Below are 19724 nucleotides of genomic sequence, written 5' to 3' on the forward strand. Positions count from 1 at the left end.
TTCAGCTTATGTGGCGTTTGCATTGTGGTTTCGGGGTCATCATTAAAGAATTACAAAAACAAAGCTGAAACGGAGAAAGCCTTGTATAAAATTGGGGTGATTGTAGGTTTTCCAGGTCAGTTTTTAAAACAACTCAACTCTCAGAAATCTGTCAGTCAAAAATTCTGTCCATTTTCTGACGGATGAGTGCTGCCACTCCCTCATGCCACTCATGCTTCATGAGGAAATGCACGGTCGTCCAGTTCCACACTATAAAACAGCTCCACATGATATGAACGCATGAGAGAAACATACTGGGACTCCCCAATGGTGTCACACTGTAGGCATGTTTCTATGTGGAGCTTCTATGATAAGTGTGTCAGGAATGTAGATTGAGACTCTCTGTTTCTGTGTGCAGCAGCAGCCATCTATAAACCATTTGAGCTGTTTTACATGCGAACAGTGCCTCTACAGTACAGTGGGATTTCACGCATTCCAGAGACCATAGGCCGCACCAAAGTCATATTCATGAGAGACGGGGCGGGGAGGGGGGCTCATACTGATACAATATTAATCTTAACATTCTCAAATGAGGTTCTGCCTGTTTTTGTCATTAGGAGAAGAGGTTTGCTTAACCGTTTTGTACACTATGACTCTGTCCCACTCCCAACTGCTAGATCGGACTGCTGTTCCTATGTCCTTTTGTGAATTGGAGTTTGTCAAACAAAATTTTTTTGACTTGAAATCTGGCTTGTCCACCTCCGCTGAGCCAATCTTGCATTTATATAAGCCTACCCAAATATAGAGTGCTTCTTTATTTCTTTTATCCCTTTCAAGATTAGCCACATATCAAACTTTGTGACTTCATGTGTCTTAATTCTTTAAATCTGTTCCTTTTGAAAAGCAAGAAAGCTCTCCTTTCACTTGTTGTCAATCTTAGAATTGTAAATGAAAATCATTGGCATGTTGGACAATAACGTGACGGTCAAAGAAACAAAAAATGATGCAGGAGAAAAATAAAAGTTGGTCATCATTGTTGCCAACTTTGCCCATTTAATGTTGAGGCAAAATATTGCTGCTATGTTGTCCTCGGCCCTCAGAGTGGTAAACATAAAGAGACACTCCATTACACTCCATAAGTGCCCCTATGAAACTATGTGCCTGAATGAGTGGCAGGAGGAGTGTTTTCACTGGGGCCATGTGTTGTGAATGTTCCCTGTATTGAGCCCTGTGTCGACAGGCCGTTCCAAGGAGTAATCACCCCGAAGGACCCAAAGGACCCACTGGCAACCAAGCTGATATGGTGACAGAGAGTGGGAGGGGAGACGGTTGTAGAGGAAGAGAGGAGGGAGAGGGGATGAGGAGGGGTGAGGTGGGGCAAGAGGGAGGGAGAAATGAAGGAAGAGGGAGTTGGAAATATGCAGTAGAAAGGAAAGAGCCATGGAGGGAAAGTTGGAGAATGAGGGGAAAGAGAGAGGGATGGTCGGGAGAGGCAAAAGGGGGTGAGCTAGGGAGCTAAAAGAGAGAGAGAGCAAGAGAGAGAGTTAGAAGAAGATGGGGGAAACTATGCATGGAGATGGGCATCTTGGCACACTGCCACGCTCAGCAGACTGAACAACACAGAGTTTAGGTTAAATCATCAATTAGGAAAAAAGAAAAACAAACACGACCTTTGGAATGAAGTGTGGGTTGTGGAAGAGGAAGAGCTATTTGTTTATGTGTGTTTCTGCTTTGTACCCTGTGCATGCGTTCATTTGCATGTTCATACAAATATGCCTGGCCTTTCTGGGTGCACACTTTCCTTTCCACACACACACACGCACCTGTTTCCCCGTGCGTCTCCCGCCCCGTCAACATCAACCTCAGATCCCCTCTCTCCTTTACATCGCTCTCTTCCCCTCCCAGCCGCTCCCCCTCTCCTCTCCCCCGAGGGGAGCGTTCCCCACCAGCGACCCCTGGCCTCTTCCTCTGGTTCAGGAAATGGCTGACATGCCACAGTAAGCAGATGGGAGTGTGGGCTTGGCGGACCGCCAGCTCGCCACACCCCCGTCTCCAGTCTCCAGCTTTCGGAGGCAGGGTCCGTTCCCGAGCCGTTCACATCGTGGCACCGATACCAGCAGGGTTAGGGGTTCGATTCCCTTAAAGGTCCCCTGAAAACACCCTGTGTCTCTAAATGCTATTTCAAAAACTGTAATTGACGCTTTATTTTTGTCTCCTATGTGGAGAAAATGTTTCAGGACACAGGGACAAAGCTGAATTATTGAAAAGGCGTTGTAAAGTGTCAAACATTCAGGAACCTGCAGTAGTATGTCGGGGTCTGGATTTGGCAGGTTGCCAGCCTTTGGAGGGGGGGAGGGGGGGTGAATTCCCTCTTTTCCCCCACTTCACTCTATACCAAATGCTGTACGTTTAGTAGTGCGCAGGCCCTATGTTCTCATGTGGGCCCTTGGAACCTTGCCAGCCTTCCACACTTCCCTTCTTCATCCTGAGAGGGAGGAGGGGGGGGGGGCTGTCCCGGGTAATAAAATGTTGAAAGTATGAATGGCACGAACACCGCTAGGGTCAGGGGTTTCATTCTCCCCAGTGGCCATCCATACTAAAAATGCATCGCTAGTAGTTGCCAACTTGTCACCTCTCTCCTCACCCCCCACAATAAGCCTTGGAGGTCTGTCTGAAACACATAAGCACCAAAGAGCGAGCCACTCCAGACATCGATTGGTAACGGCAGCGGTTCGAGCTGGGGAAGATTCCTCTCTGCTTCATTCCTGTCTTGTTGTTCTGTTTCCCCCTCTCCCATTTAGCCTGCAACTAGCAGGAACCCTTTGAGAAATTCTCCCTCAGATTTATCCAACAGATTAACGACAGTATGCATAGTTCATCAGGTGTCCCATAGTCTGTCAGACAATAGGCAGCCAGCTACTCGCCAAACTAGGCAAAATCTCTGTGCCTCCATTGTCGCTGGGAGCCGAAGTTCCAACACTGGATATGTGTTCCCCAAAAACAGAAATATTGGCCTGCAGTGGAAGCTTCGGCTCTCACTCAGTCCTACAGGCTTTGTACCACCCAACCACCAAACACCGAAAACAATGATGCTCATTGTGTTAGAATCAACATCAAACTTTTCTTGACTCAGTTGAAATCATTGCACTGGACCTTTAAACAAACACTTTCCCATTAAGAGTGAGAGAAGGAGAGTCTGTGGAAGCGTAGTATCCAGAGGAAGGAGGAGAGAAGCGAGGCAGGGTGGAGAGGTCAAGGTAACTTGGGGGATTATGTCATGGGGGGAAAGTGAGGTGTTTTGTGGGAAGCAAAGGAGCATCGACTATAAATCCGATCATGGTAGGTGATACATAGCAGCTGGATTCGTAGAATCTGTGCTCTGACTTCTTGTTGTCTACAGATGTTTACAACTGAAATTCACGAATCCTCGGTATGAAGAAATTTGGGAAGTCCTGCGGGTCTAGACTTAGTATGGGTTGGAAAGCTAATCTGGATTTGACCCAAGAAATATTTTCTTCTCTCTACTACTGCAGTCTGTAGGATTAGGAGGGCTAATCCTTTTTTTGTTGTTGTTGCCGTAACCACTTGATAAAGTCAGTGTGTCTGTGAGACAGACCGCTTCTGACCATGTTGTCTCAGTGTCTGGCAGCGGCTTGAATCTTGATGTCAGTTAGTAGATTCCATACCGGACCTTAGTACTCATCTCATTTCTGTGTGTATGTTTGCTTGTCACTGAGTGCACTCCCAACTGACACTGACCAGTAGGTATGACTAGAAGCATTTAGTAACCATTTAGTCAGACTGGAGTTTCTCCTTCTTGTTTTTAAAGGGAGTTGATGGTACAGCCTCTTTTGGCAATTGAATAATTTGTTTATGACAGTTACAGTGAACAGAGAACGGAAAGTAATGTAATAACCAGTCAAAATGTCATAAAATGTCCCTCTAAATGAGTCAAAAATGTATTAAAACCTGTTAATCTAATTAGATTAGTTTGATGATTATTGCACCATAAGGGGTCTAACATTTTTTAGCTGACGATGTAATAATATTGACTAATAATGTAATGACTAGTAAGGATAAAAGGAATGTAACAGTGTTTCAATAGCCTTCTTGCAGCCCATAAAAGCGACAGTATACTAACAACAAAGTCAAACTAGCCCAAAAACAGAACCGCAGCTGAACACAGCGCCGCATACAAATGTGTGTATATTCGATGCAGGCTTCGTATTGTTTTTTAACACCCCGCGCCAGTGGGGGCGCATGAAGATTAAAGAGGGAAAACGGGAAATAGCGGTGACAAAACTCAGAGAACAACAGTGGCTGCGATGAAAGAGTGACAGAGGCGGCTGAGGGAATATGAGGATTTCAAAGCCGTTTGATCGGTCATGAAGGTGCAGATATCCTCTAACGAGCTCAGCGAACCGAGCCTCGAAATGATTCATTTTTAACTAGTTTAGCAGGAGATGTTAGCACAGAGCTGTAAACAAAAGCAATGAACTGGAAAAGGAAATGGAGACACTTTTCCATAAGGCAACAACAAGCAATTGTGATATTTCAGACCAGCTGCAGACGGTCACACAGTTGGGACTGCTGTGCAAAGAATTGGACTTGTTCAGACAGCAAGCCTGCACACAGCAGAGTCTGAAGCTAATGTGGCACGTCATGCTCAAATGTCCTTTTGTCTGTACGAACCTGACAAATTTAGCTTCTGCAGCCATTATACCAAAGCCTTAAGAGTGTGTGTGTTAGATCTTAGAGTGCATGGCCCACCCAACTGGAAACTACCATCTACAGAAGACAGGGAGTCCCTGTCTACTTAGCCTATAGTGATGTTATTTCAACTTGCAGCTGCTTTACGTTCCAGTTATAAATCAATGCAGACAATTTACTCTTCTCTGAGTAGCCCACCCTTCCTTAAATTGCTGTGTGGTGTAATTGCAGGCTCTATACCCACAAGGTTAAGTCAGAGGACAAGGTTTCTCAACTCTGTTTTTTTGCTCAATCATTTTGAGTGAGGAAATCCAAATTAGTTCTACCTGTGTTCTTACCCTCAGACGCTCAGTCACTGTCTTGTCGGCTATTTCACTTCTCCTTTCCCTCTCCTAGACGGTGCTTAGCACGACACACACCTCCGCATCGCACTGCCCTGTTTATCTCACATGCACACAGTGTGAAGGGAAGAGGAGGAGATTAAACTTAGAACAATTTAATGTCCTCGGAGAGGCAATTTGCGTTGCACCACAGCACACAGAAAGCAGGCAACCAAATTGAAACACAACGGCACAACACTTTGTACATCTGTTGTTCCAAGATTACAAGAGCATCCTAGTCAAGGATGAGCTCAGACATTAAATACTCTCCATCAAAGTAAACAGCAGTACTGCTTTGATGAGATATACAAATCAAAAATAAGTAAAACCAATCAGCTGATTTGTTTAAGAGATTTACATCAGTCATTTTGTCTGCTGAGTAAGACATCAGCTCTCAAGCTGTGTTAACTAGTGAAGTGCTAGTATGATACAACCTTGATAACTTGATATGAGCCTTTTTACAAGAGGTTTTGGAACAGCATAACCCCTAGCTGATTCCTAGTCTTTAAATATCCACTTCTTGGCAAATGATCTCTGTAATTAAATGACTTTTATTGGACAAGAAGATTCTAGCCATATGTCATCAAACGGTGTTAAATGGCTCGAATGAGATCATAATCAACGTGTGCAACATAGCACAGGTCCAGACACATCTATATCTCGAAAGAGTTTGCCAGTGAGAGCGCCAAAACCTGAACCATTCTCAATGCGTCCTGATTCAGCTTTTAGTAAACGACCAGAAACTCAAATCACCGGAGACTTTAAAAGTTCCAGAACCCGCAAATGTTGCAACTTCAGTTAAACGAAAAGCTTTCCCAACGTCTGTTCGTTTGCTTACATGCTGGGACTATTTGTTTTGATGTTCTCAGTAGGGAAACCCCTCTCCCCACCGGTGATATACAACATAATGCCGAGCTCGGCATCATGCTGGCTAGGCTGTAATTAGGTGTGTTTGTGTGTGTCAGTGAATTTGTGATTGTGTACTTGGATGTTCATCGTGTGTGTGTGTTGCTTGTGTGTGTATTTACCGTCAGGGCTGTCTGGGTCTCAGGCGGCGGTGGAGCCGATCATGGGGACTTCCTCTGTTCTTCAACCACGACTAGACTGGCCTTAGCCACACTTATCCACACAAACACAAACACATACACACACACACACACACACAGTTGCTTTACGATCAGCTAATCTGCCCCATTACACAGTCTGAAAGTCTACACCACAGACTTGGTGTGCATTGTTCTGTTCTAGTCAGGGAGCAGTAGCAGGGAGAGATGCAAAAAAACTAGTATCAGTTTGTCACCTGCGTTCGCATTTTTTGTATTATTGATGTTTGGGAGAGTTGCTTGAGTCCTGGCTGTTTTCCTCCAACCATCACGTTCCAGCACACAAACAACTGAATATTTAATCGTCCCTCCATTTCATCAAGATTATGAGTTATGCTTTCCTCTCTCTCTGTCTCATCCATCTACCTTTCTCTACCCCCTCCCCGCCCGCCCCTGTTGTGTCCTCAGGTACATCGGAAAGTCGGACTCCATCACCATCAGCGTATGGAACCACAAGAAGATCCATAAGAAGCAGGGTGCTGGCTTCCTGGGCTGTGTCCGCCTCCTCTCCAACGCCATCAACAGACTCAAAGACACTGGCTGTAAGTACACGTGTGTGTGTGTGTGTGTGTGTGTGTGTGTGTGTGTGTGTGTGTGTGTGTGTGTGTGTGTGTGTGTGTGTGTGTGTGTGTGTGTGTGTGTGTGTGTGTGTGTGTGTGTGTGTGTGTGTGTGTGTGTGTGTGTGTGTGTGTGTGTGTGTGTGTGTGTGTGTGTGTGTGTGTGTGTGTGTGTGTGTGTGTGTGTGTGTTCTGTGTCTCAGCAACAACAAGGACACTGGTCTCTTGTCTCTTGTTCATTTTCTCTGTCTTTCGTTCCCTCTCGCTGCCTCTCCTTCTCAACTTCTTCTTCCTCCACGTGTCCCTCTCTCCCTCTACATCCCTCATCGTGGGCTTCCCCTTGAGGTGCCAGTCTGGGTGAGAGACAGAGAGAGAGGGGGGTCGGGTGAGGCGTGGAGGAGAGGGAGCCTGCTAACACACACATGTATGCACACACATCCTGCGCTCTGCACAGACAGACAGATGTTGTGTGGACCAGACCGAGTGTCTCCAATAACAGACGCTGTCTTTATGTCCAGGAACCAGGGTGACTGTCTTTCCTCTGCCTCTGTTTTATCTGGCTGCATCAGTTCGCCCCTAGGTAGCTAGATGTGTAGTTCTTTCAACACTGCTACTGCACCATCCCCAGCTAGCAGCCTGCTGCTATGCCAGCCATTCATTACTGCAAGATTTGTGGCCATGATACATGGACAACTCCTTTAGGCAACGGAGATGGGAAATATCGCCTGCTGCAGAGATCTGGCGACTGGGACCAAATCAATAGCCGCAATTCATTCTGCAGCGGGGCCAAGTGTAGCTTGTCAGGCATAAGGTCAACTTAAAATGTTTCTGTCAAGGAAACAAAATTACTTTTTGCTTGGAGCCACAGTCCAGCTGATATATTATCACTGCTTGGAACAAGATGCAAAAAGTTGCTGTTTCCGGGCGGTCATATGATATTAATACTGAGCAATCCTTGTTTGGCCTGGCAGTAGATTCCAGGCTAATGTGGGTAACATAAGGGGGAACAACAATGTTTGTGGATAGGTTCCCGATCTTCTTGAAACCAGACATGCACACTCTCAAATTGATAGTCTGATATAAAATGTCCCATCTGCATGGCCTCAGAGATGTTGTTCTTGTGTTATGCCCTTTGATTATCAGCTGACTCAGACTCTTATCTTCTCTGTAGTCTACATGGCAGATGGCAGTTTGCTTGTTAGCCCTGTCTGCCTTGTTGGCAATACCAGTCAGTGGAAACCGACACATATACACTTACTGTACGCCATACTGTCAAATTAACATTCCTTCCACCCATTCTGCTCCTTCCTTCAATCCATCTTCTTGACCTGTCTTAAACACAGACTGTCGGACAAGTCCCAGAACAACCACGTTGGGTTACTTTTTTTTCTTTTCCCCCTTTTTTTATGCATCTGGCCTTATCCTTATTTCCATTCATCCATTCTACAGAGTCCCACCCTCACCACCACTTTAGGAGCTGTCTGTCTGAAAATGATTACCATTTGATGGATGCTTTTATCCAAACTGTCTAGTTGAATACATACAGTTGTAGTTTGGTCGGTCCAGAGGGAACAGCCTCTCACTCTGGTCCGGCTCCAAAAATGTCAAGCTAAATACCTTTTTATATTTTCCTTACATAAGGGTTCAGAACGGGGTCCAGCAACCTTTATGTTTGCTCCTAAATGTCGTTTTTGGCTCTCGGAGAGTCCGCCCCCCTGTCCCGCCAAAAGCCACAGCATCGTTGCCACATAAGGCTCTGTGACAGCCATGGAAGCCTGGTGCCATACTCCGCTCCGCTGAGCGCCAGAGGACCGGCCCTCAGATCGTCCCGCGTTTTCCAGAGACAGACAGCACAGGCTCCAGTTGGGCCCCAGACCAGCCACTTACTGTACAGCCAACATGGCCGAAATTATACTGTGTCACAACCACAGGAAGAGGACAGGGCCACATGATCTATGACAGGGCACCAGTCCTCGCATTACCCCCCCTCTGGCTGTGTCCTGTGCTCTACAGACACAAGAACATAGCCCGGTCTGTGGTCCCACCAACACACACACACACACACACACACGAGGGACCTTACTGGAATCGCTTGGGTTCCTAGAAGCCTCCCATATTCATGCACACAGTTCAATTTGTCGTCCAACACATACGCACATTCACACAAAGACGCACGCACAAGCAACAACACACACACTCTTGCTATCTCACTCCCTCTCTCTCTTACACACACACACTCATGCACACACACACTCATGCAGACCAGAGGGGCGTCTGTGTGACTGCCTCGGCTCCTAGAGGTCTGTCTGGCTGCATGTTGGGCTCCGCTTGCTGTAGCATCCCAGACACAAACCTCGGCGGCCTCTGCCCCACTTCTGAACCGCACCGACACACCAACACACACCACTAAACTTCTTAAAATATACTTTTACAGACCAGCTTTTATATCATTTGTGTTTCAGTCTTGGTATTTTCCTGTTTTGTTAATATGTAACCCTGTTGAGACTGTTGAGACACACTTTTATGGTCAATTTATTTATTGTTTGTGAAGCAATTCATGACACTGTTTTGATTTATTTCTTTTTGCATACATTACAGACATACAGACTCACACACATGCAGAGACAGCAGATGTGCATGAGCCTAATGAACACAGACACACACTCATACTGTGCTCTCACGCCTATATGGGTCTACAGACACACACTTCTGTACTCAATCCATTTTAACACAAAGCTCTGCAGAGTTGAATGATAGGCTAGTGGTTAAAGCTCTATATACTCTGTCTCTGTCTGTCTCTTTTCCTCTTCTCTTATTTAAGAGAAAAATTTGCTTACTATTCCAGCCATGTAAGGCTTAGAGTGTCCCTGTTTAGTCTAGACACGTATCCGGAACAGATGCACACATGCGTGCGTGTGGCTCACACACACATACACACACATACACACACATGCACACACATGCACACACATGCACACAAGTCTGGAGACGGTGTTTAGGTCTACTTAACCTATATATTATACACAGCTTGTTTGTGAATTGCACATATATACACATATCAATACAACTACATGCACACACACACACACACACACACACACACACACACACACACACACACACACACACATGCAGGCAAACCAAAGACATGACAAATCCGATCTGACTTTGGTTTTAGTATCAGGACATGGAGAACTAGGGCATCTCTCTTTCTCTCTCTGTCTCTCCTACACTTTTTCCTTCCTCTCTCCTCGCTCTCTCTCCGTCTGTCTGATTATTCTTATTCTTAACTCTTGACGTGTCTTTTTGCTCCATCATTTTGAGTATGAAAATACTATTTTGTTCTACCTGTGTTCCTAACCTCAGGCGCTCAGTCGTCGTCTTGTCGGCTGTGTCATCTCTTCTTTCCCTCCTTGAGACGGCGCTTTGCACAACGCACACCTCCGCATTCTCTCTCTGTCTCTTTCTCTTTCTCTGATTATTTATATTTTCATGTCATAACCTGCAGTTAACTGGAGCCTCTGCAAGACCCCCACCCTAGCACCGCGCACGCACGCACATTACCTTGTTTATGGGTACTGATGGACTGTGTGTGCACAACTGTCCCCGTGGGACTTGGTGTATGTGTGTGTGTGTGTGTGTGTGAGAGACTGTGGAGTGTATCTGTGTCTGGATCTAGCCGGGGTCTTCCTGAGTTGTGTTTCTGTCTCTCACTGTCTGGCTGCTCTCGCCTGTCCCGAGGAGAGCAGACAATGCGCCTTTACTTACCCAGCAACTAACAAGGCTGCTAACAAATTTATATGTAAATTATGTATGTAATGTATTTATATGTAAAGCATTCTGGACAGCCTTTGCTTTCACTGTATGTCACAGCTGCCGTCTGTGGCCATTGTGCAGCAGCCATTTTGTGCCCCTCCTAGTAGTACGCATTTGGTTTGAATTTATTTCGGGACACAAAATGGCTTAAGTGAAGATGTGCTTATAGTGTGCAAGCAATATTACCCATACACCCTGATGGTGCTGTTACGCAGTGATGGTGAACACAGTAAACAATGAACTGATGCTGAATGAATATTTTTGCCCTACAGATCAGAGACTGGACCTGAATAAGCTGGGCCCAAATGACAACGATACTGTGAGAGGACAGATAGTCGGTGAGTACACACACGCGCACACACACACACCACACACACATTCAGTTGCACACGTCAGAGGAGACAATCCTTCATGTTGGCTTGGCAGGTCAAGCTAAAGATGAGTGTGTGTGTGTGTGTGTGTATATATGCATATGTAAGCGTCTGTATCTGTGCAGAAACTAAAACCACAGTGGCAGAGTGGCAGTTGGACCACTCTCTGTGGGCAACACAGCAAAGTCAAGATGTTTTATGCTGCGTTGATGTTTTTTTTTCATCTGATGTCTCAGTGAAAAGCCTGACCGCTGCCTCCACTCTGCCTGTTTACACAATCCTGGGCTCTAGACAAGATCCCGCGTCTCCATTTTACCTACCCTGCTCCAGGGGATGTTTTAGATCAGCGGTAAAGGGGTCATGGAAGATTAAATGTTTTTGTTGTGTTTTTGTCAGGGAATTTTGTGGCAGTTTTGACTTCATTTTGCCAGAATCATTTCAGCTTTTCCGTCTAGTTAAGGCATACAGTATAGAGGAAATTTAGGTGTTAATCATTATGCGTTATCATTTCCCAACGGGGCTCAATAAAGGATCACATTGGGGTGGCAGGGTGCTGTTCTGTAGCTGAACCTGACCTCTGACCTTCCTGTGGAGGGGGCAAGAGGAAAGAGAATTTCCCTACAGGTATCAATTAAGTCTCAAATGTATATATTTTCCTTTTGAACAAACAGGGATTCTGGGTTTTCCTGTGCAGGTTCTCTCCAAATTAATATTTGCATGAATCCATATAGTGTAAAAGCGATATAAATGTCAAAATGCACTTACGCTTTCTCATGTAAAAAATCCAAAACCAAAAACTAGGTCAAGCCAGTGTGCACACAGTTGCCTCCCAATATACAGTGGAAGACAGTGGGGCACAGACCTATGCTCAGTCTTAAGATGGTTGGCAATCAAATTGACCAGAATTTTAGGAATAGTTTCTCTCTTTTCTTCTGCATATCTCCTCACTAGAGAGTAAAAACAGACATACTACTGCAGAGAGAGCTTAGACGCCCAGGAGCATTTTCTGGGATAACATTAATCCCTCCATCATGTTAATGTGTAAAAGTGAATTGCTTGAAAGAGAAAATGGAGTAAAAAGGGGCGAAAAAAAATCCACTGAACTTGATGCGACAGCCCTGTTTGAATAATCGTTCGAAAGTAATTTAATAAAAGCCCAGTCAAAGCAGACGTTACCGCAGCCTTGTCTGGGCCTGTTTACGTAACCCTGGTGATCTCGTCTACATCCTCTGTCTGAGTGCTCTAAGTGTAACCCAAGGCCTGGGAGACGCTATCGGTCACATCCCCGAGCTTCTGTCTACATTCCTAACCAGCTAATTAACAGCTGGAAGACACTGTCGGGCCGATTCCCTTGCAATTCACTGCATAGAAAATGTAAACGGAAAGCTCAATTCATTTCCAAATAATAGCAAATGTGTCTCAATTAGCTATTTATAGGCTGAATAAGGCAATGTTTTCACACCAACAGTTTTTCAGTGTTTGAGTTCAATCAACTGAATTGAAAGTGTATTGAACCCAGTCCGGCCAAATACAACCCTGGGTCTTTGTCCTCTGTCTCAATGCATTGTGTTCCTCAAAAGCTAGAAGACTGGACTTGACCTTGTGCTCCAGACTACATCCTGTGGCTCAATACTCTGACTCAATACGTTACTTAACCTCAGTAACCTCACGGCTGTTAGTTCAGTATTTAAGGGCCATCTCAGCAAAATTGTTTTTGCTTGTTTTTTGCAGCTCTGTGGTTAAGTAGCAGATATTAAATGTATCCCTGCATTGTTGTATTATACGGCCTAAATCCACTCAGTTTCCCAACTTAGAACATATTTTGCTGTCCACCGCATTGATATTGGAGTAGAAATAGGAGAAAGGATAGGGCCCAGGCCAAAAATGTATAAAAAGCGTTAGTAAGTGGAATCCATATACCACAGGAACTCTGTTATTGTTACTTTCTTTGGGTTTTTGAGGTACAAAGAGCTGATTGTACTAAACTTTATTCAGTATTATTTGAGCACCAACTCCTTTGTCTTTGTTGCTGTGTAGTGAGTCTTCAGTCCAGGGATCGCATCGGGACAGGAGGGCCGGTGGTGGACTGCAGTCGTCTGTTTGACAACGACTTACCCGATGGGTCAGTATGTTACTGATCATGAATGTTAATGCCTCTGTCATTTTCCTGTATGGTCCTTGATGTATTTGTAAATATATATATTGGTATGCTGGTTTTCGCTTAGGCTGGCGACTTCGCTTCTTTTTCTTGTTGTTTACAATACAAATATCCACTGTTGACAGCACTGTGAGAAGAGCATGTTTTTTAAAGTACTGAATGTGTCCGGCACTGTGAGTTAAAAACAATTCAGCTTTACTTAAAGGTTGTCATGCTTCAAACTAGTTTACAGTATCTCCAACAACAGCTTTTGAACAAAAATGGGTGCTTGATAGATACTGGACTGTAGCATGTTCACATCGGTGTCTTTCTTCATTTTAATATTGCTTTGTGATTTGAAATGAAGCAAGTAAGATGAAGGCTGATTTGGGTTTTTTTTGTACCGGTGTGCATGAAACAGCTGGGAAGAGAGGAGGACAGCCTCTGGACGCATCCAGTACCTGAACCACATCACACGCACCACGCAATGGGAGAGACCCACCAGGTACGTCTGCACACACACACACACACACACACACACACTCAAACTCACACACACTCAAAGACCACACAGCCTTCCTTTGGCATACGAAGGGCAAGGCTTGTACTAAAACAATCATACTGATGCAATGCGCACCAAACCTGCCCTTTTGGAAAAGGGAAAAATCTATTTAAGTGGTTGTACTTTCCCCCGCTTCCCTTTTCAAAAAGAACTTCCACTCTACTCCATCCCACTCACAACACAACAATAACAGTCTGTCGGTAATGAGTGAGTTCCTATCAATTTCCTGCACCCCCCCCCACCCCAACACACACACACACACACACACACACACAGACGCGCACACACCTAAATAAGCTAGCCAGCCAGTCGGGCAGCCAGGTTTTGCTTGGCCTCTATTCCTGCAGGAGCAACTGTCGCCTTCCTACTTGGCCCATATCAGTGGAGCCGTTACGGGTGTAAGCAAACAAATACCCTCCCACCCCTCCTCGCCCTCCAACCACCCACCCCACCCTTACTACACCTCGCTACTGGCCAGAGGAAAGGGGGGGAAGTGGTATGTAAGGGATTGAGGGAGGTGGAAGTGGTGAGGTCGGAGGAGGAAAAGGGGCGGGAAGGGAAATATAGTGGGGAAAGGGCGAGTGGCGAAAGAGGGCCGGGTGAGAGAGGGGGCCGGGATGAGCGAGGAGGAAGGGTGGCAGGCAAGAGGAGAAAACGGAGGAGGTGGGGGAGAACAGTCAGGAGATGGGGGCGGGGGGAGAGGAGAGGTGGGAGGTGAAGGAAGGACAGAGGGAAGAGTGCAGGGGGAGAAAGAGGAAAAAGGAGGGAGTGTGTGTGCGTAGTGTGTGTGTGTGTGTGTGTTTGGGTGCTGCGGGGCCAAGGTTTTAGATAGCCACGGCGTCAGTAACTCTGGACAGCCAGACAGTGGTCAGACATATCACACACACACACACACACACACGCACACACACACAAAATTGTCAGTAAGCCAGCCTGTCTCTGTTTGTGTCTGCTTATCGGATATCTGTTTTGTCATTCCCGCCACTCTTAAGTAGCGTGCAAACACACACGCACTTTTTTTTAAGCTGCTACTCTTGTGAGGACTTTCCGTTTGCTTTCATTTCATTTCAGCCTATATTCATTCATATTCCCTACATTTTATGGATTTCTAAACGCCACAAGACGAAGTCGACCTGGCACAGCAAGACACAGCACACGCACATACATGTAACACACACATTCACACGCCTCTTTAGTCACGCTTTAGTTGGACACTCACTCACTGAACCACACATGTAACTCTCAAGCACATGGACACTTGTTTTTCTTCTTAATTTATTCATGCAGTTCATAGCAAGAAAATTACCACCAGTACCAGAGAAAATGTGGACTTAAAACAACAGCATCATTTAGCCACTATTCCCTTTTAAAATATGAAGTATAGTCCTGATGTTTAGAATTTGTTTTTATTATGCTAAATTGTGCAAAGATTGATATAGCACTTAATGTAAATTAGAACTATAACTGGGACCAAAACAGAGATGGAAGTGGAACCAAAATTAAAAATGACACCCAAACATAATCAGGGAAAACACAGCACACACACAGTCACGCACTCTCCGCTCCCTCCCAGGCCGGCGTCGGAGTACTCCAGCCCGTCGGGACGTCCGCTGAGCTGCGTGGTGGACGAGAACACGCCGGTGATGACGCCCGTCAACGGGGCGGTGGCCAGCGGCCCGCCGGGCGAGCAGCGGCTCCAGGAGAGGCGGGTCCGGTCGCAGCGGCACCGCAACTACATGAGCCGCACGCACCTGCACACACCGCCCGACCTGCCGGAGGGATACGGTGAGGGAGACGACACACACACACACACACACATACACACACACACAGAGCGTTAGATAAGATCAAAGGAATTGCAAGCTTCTTGTTGGACTGCATCCTGTTTGCAGCCTCGAGAGGAAGATGTTTTGGAACGGTCTTTTCTTTTCATGGTGAAAATACACTTGAAATGCCCCTTCTATCCTTCTTTTCTCTCTCTCTCTCTGCCTTCCCTACTCGCTCTGTGCTCCGCTCACACACTCTCTCTCTCTGCTCCTCCTTCCCCCCCGCTCCCTCCTTCCCACAGCACCACATCATGACAACTGCAATCAACACTGGCTGTGTGTTAAGACTCACCCCCTCCCTCCTCTCTCCACCACATCCCTCCCTCTCTCCTCTCCTCTCCTGTCTCGTCTCCTCTCCTCTCCCTCTCTTCTCCCTCTCCTCTCCTCTCCTCTCCTCTCCTCTCCTCTCCTCTCCTCTCCTCTCCTCTCCTCTCCTCTCCTCTCCTCTCCTCTCCCTCTCTCTCTCCTCTCCTCTCCTCTCCTCTCCTCTCATGTTTGCAAACACTTCCCAGCATTGGAGTGTTTTGGCTGCGCAGCCTGATATTCCCACAGTGAAGAGAAGGAGGGAAAAGGAGGGACCGGCGTATTCATAGCTCAGTGTTTAGCTCAGAGAAGCTACTTTAGGTTATTGGCTATGTGTTTTTCAAATGTCCAAGATTCTTTTGGCTAATTTTCGTGTATGCGAACACGCTGTGGGAAACACGCACATGTTGGAAAATAACGGCGAACGCAGACGAGTATCGACAACCCACATTATTTAGACAGAAATATTCCAACAGCGGAATGTCCAGGGTTTACATTTTTTTTTTTTTTTTCAGAAAAGATCCGTTTTCACAGTCCGCCGCAGCGCACCCCACAATGGCCGCAGAGCCTGTAAAAGAAATTATTATTTTAAGGGTGGCGCTCGGACGCCTGTGATTTTCGAATGGCACCGTTGGACCCGTGCCCCGCTTTTGAAATGCCCCGCCGCGTCCACCGAGGCCGGCAGAGGTCGGACAAAGTGAGTCACTGATGCCCGACTGCTAGCGGGCATTTTTCCTCAGCTGAACCCTCTGAACCGCTGGCTGGGTGTGGTGAGAGAGAGAGAGAGAGAGAGAGAGAGCGTGAGAGAGGGAATGTGTGAGGGGAAAGAAAGAGAGAGGGAGAGAGAGGTGGGTAGGAAATTAGTTGTGCCAGTAGGAAGTCGGGGTGGGGGGGTGGGGGGGGTAGTGATGGATTAGCGGGTGAACGTACACACACGAACGCCGCGCCCATGCGAGCGCACACACACACACACACACTTTCCGCCAACATTCACACTCTCACTCAACGTTCGTCCATTAGTCGGAGCGCGAGGTCCAACAGGCGCGTGACGGATTACGAACGAGGAGCCGTTCCCCCCCCCCCCCCCCCCCCTCTGTTTTCCCTTATTTGCTTACAGTATGTTCTAGTTGTGTTTTTGGCATGTGCCGCGCAGGGTTTTCCGCTCCTCGGTCTCAGGGATTGATGGGGGTTGGAGAGTCTTCCAGAGCGCGCAGCAAACAAACAGGGCAGCAAGGACACATCGAGATCGAGAAGCCCTACACAAGGAAAAACACTCACGGAAGTCTTTTGATAAATTCCCCCTCATATTTTATTTCCCCCCATCCTCCTGGGATGGGCCTACTGGAGACTGTCTGGAGACGGACAAAAACGGAAAAGAGCTAATTGATTACATTGGCGCGCGCCTTAGCAAACTCTTAAGTCAACGGTGTCCTCAAAGCTTACCTGTCACATCAATTGCGAGCAGACTTCCACCCCTCCTAAACACACAAACACACACACACAAACACACACATGCACACTTGCACTGCTTCCAGCACTGTTTGTGCCTCCCACATGTTTCTGACATGTTCCTTTTTATCCCTTTTCTCTCTGTCTAGAGCAAAGAACAACTCAGCAGGGCCAGGTCTACTTCCTGCACACCCAGACTGGAGTCAGCACCTGGCACGACCCCCGGGTGCCCAGGTAACACCTTTCACCGTAGTCTTTTTTTATTTTTTTTTTATTTATATTGTTCACATTTTTAGTCATTGCTCACTCATAACTATTATTGTCATTAATGGTTTGTAAACGATAACCGACACACAGCCGTGCTGACAGCCTGTATTGTTTTAATCCTAATATAAACCTTGACATATATTCCCGAAGCTGATGTGACCCAACTGAACTTGACTGGGTTGGATCAGGACTAATTTCTCCCCTAATTGCTCGGGGTCGGGTTCAAAAACAGTCCTATTAGTCAGATTTCAGGCTGTAGTCGGGGTCGGCCAAAGTAATGACCCCCGGGTCCGATGCGGGGCCAGGAGAGAGTTTTTGGACAGATGTTCGGCGGAACACACCACAGGCCGCCGGTTCTGCGTTCAATCACACCGTTTCACCAGCTCTCAATAGCTCACTCGTTAATTCCCCGGAGACCGCAGGCAGTCCTATTGCGTTACATTTTTGGCCGTGTCTTCGCGTAGCTGCTCCTCAGCGCTGAAACACGTGAAGCGCATCAGCTCCCAGCTCCCAGCAACCTCTGGGTTTGGGCGTTTAGGACAGCGCCGTTGATATGACCCAGTATTTTGTGATGAGCGCAGTGAGGCATGTGCCGCGTCCCTGAGTGATGTGTCCTCACTTCACACACACACACACACACGGACACAGCGCGCACATGCACACACACACACACACAGGCACGAGTCCTCCCGAGGCAGTGCAGTTGTCCCAGATCGGGGCTAAGGTTTCTGCTGACAGGAATGCAGGTCTATAGGGGAGAAGAAGAGTCAAGGAATGAGAGCAAGTAGTTTTTCAGATGGCTGATGGTAATGTTAACTTTGTCAAGGCTCTTTTTCATAAAACTGATAGTTCTGGTCTTCCGTTCTGATTGGCTGAGTCACGTATTAAGGTGTTGTGAAATACCTGTATTCATTTTTATTACAGTGATGTTACAGCCATTTCATAAATGCAGTGAGCCACTCGAGGCTTTGAGGCTTAAGAGCAGCTAAAAATGTTGCGTCATGCCTAGTTATGGCTCACTAAAGACAATAGGAACTCTACAAAGGACCTGGTTTAGAGCAACGCTGATGGGCATCAGCACTTAAGGAGTTGGTTCAGCATTGTTTGCTTTAATTACATAATTACCCAGAATTTCCCAGCTTGTTAAATAGATTTTAGACCCTGTTGCTTATGTTTGTGTGTTCTGCTAAGAGCCAAATAAACTGCCTAGTCCATCATAATCGGAAGCTAGTTAAGGTGGTTAAAGTGCGATGATTAATGTCGCGGTATGAAGGCATGCTGTTTGGTCAGCAGGCCTGGTTCATTCAGCTAAATATGTAGTGATAAAAGATGTGTAATGCTGATACAAGTGGTGTCGTGTTTACTTGAACTGATCCATTCTGTTTGCTGTTCACATTGCGCAGAGTAATGAAAATGTAATGACTGTTCTGCAGCAGCATTTAAATGACTAATGACCACATGATGTCCTGTTTCATAAATTTGTAAATGTATTTTCTTTCATTTTAAAACCCACTGCCCTACCCACTGACTTGATTTAAGCAACTACATCAGTGGAATTTTATAAGTACATAAACTGTATTCGCAATTTTTTTTTTCCCATATTACCATCCACCCTTGGGACATGAATGGGTAATATGAATATGGAAGAAGTGATGAAGAGTTTATGAACTGTCTCTCCCTCTCTGTTCAGGGACCTGAGCAATGTGAACTGTGAGGAGCTGGGCCCCCTGCCGCCAGGCTGGGAGATCAGGAACACCGCCACCGGCCGCGTCTACTTTGTGGACCACAACAACCGAACCACGCAGTTCACCGACCCGCGACTCTCCGCCAACCTCCACCTAGTCCTCAAGTAAGTGGACGGACGGATGCATCCTCTTAATGTGTCAAAGCAAGGTTTTAAAAAACACTACACCCAACGTTTTGCTGCTGTAAGATGCCTTTCTTGGCCCCATTCATCTCACCTTTTGTATTTTTCTCTTCTTCTTCTTCCTTCTTGTCCTTTTTCCTATCATGGGTCCGTCCCTCGTCTCTCCCCCTGGTCTTTGCCCTCCCTCTTGTTTCTGTCGTTCTCACCGACTCCTTTCCCCTCCCTGTACTTGTCCGTGTTTTCTTTCCTTATTGCTTTCTCACTCTTTCTTTTGGCCCATGTCACTATTTTCTGTTTCTCTCTTTTTTTCTGCCGATTTCCTGTTTCTGTCCTTCTTGTTTTCTGTCTTCTGTATCTCTCAATCTTTTTGTCCTCTCTGTATTTGTGTTTCTCCTTC

At 46.3% G+C, this 19724-nt stretch overlaps 1 pseudogene; it reads left to right on the forward strand.

Annotated features, from left to right (window-relative positions):
- Window positions 1-1219: 1219 nt before the first annotated feature.
- LOC139649532 (E3 ubiquitin-protein ligase SMURF2-like) overlaps window positions 1220-19724 on the forward strand; it is a 33144-nt pseudogene continuing 14639 nt past the window's right edge.

This window comes from Centroberyx affinis, unplaced genomic scaffold (assembly GCF_046629955.1).
Source record: "Centroberyx affinis isolate AG114_WGS23_722 - 3 ecotype Tasmania unplaced genomic scaffold, CSIRO-AGI_Caff_v1 ptg001370l_1, whole genome shotgun sequence".
In the NCBI taxonomy this organism is placed as follows: Eukaryota; Metazoa; Chordata; class Actinopteri; order Beryciformes; family Berycidae; genus Centroberyx; species Centroberyx affinis.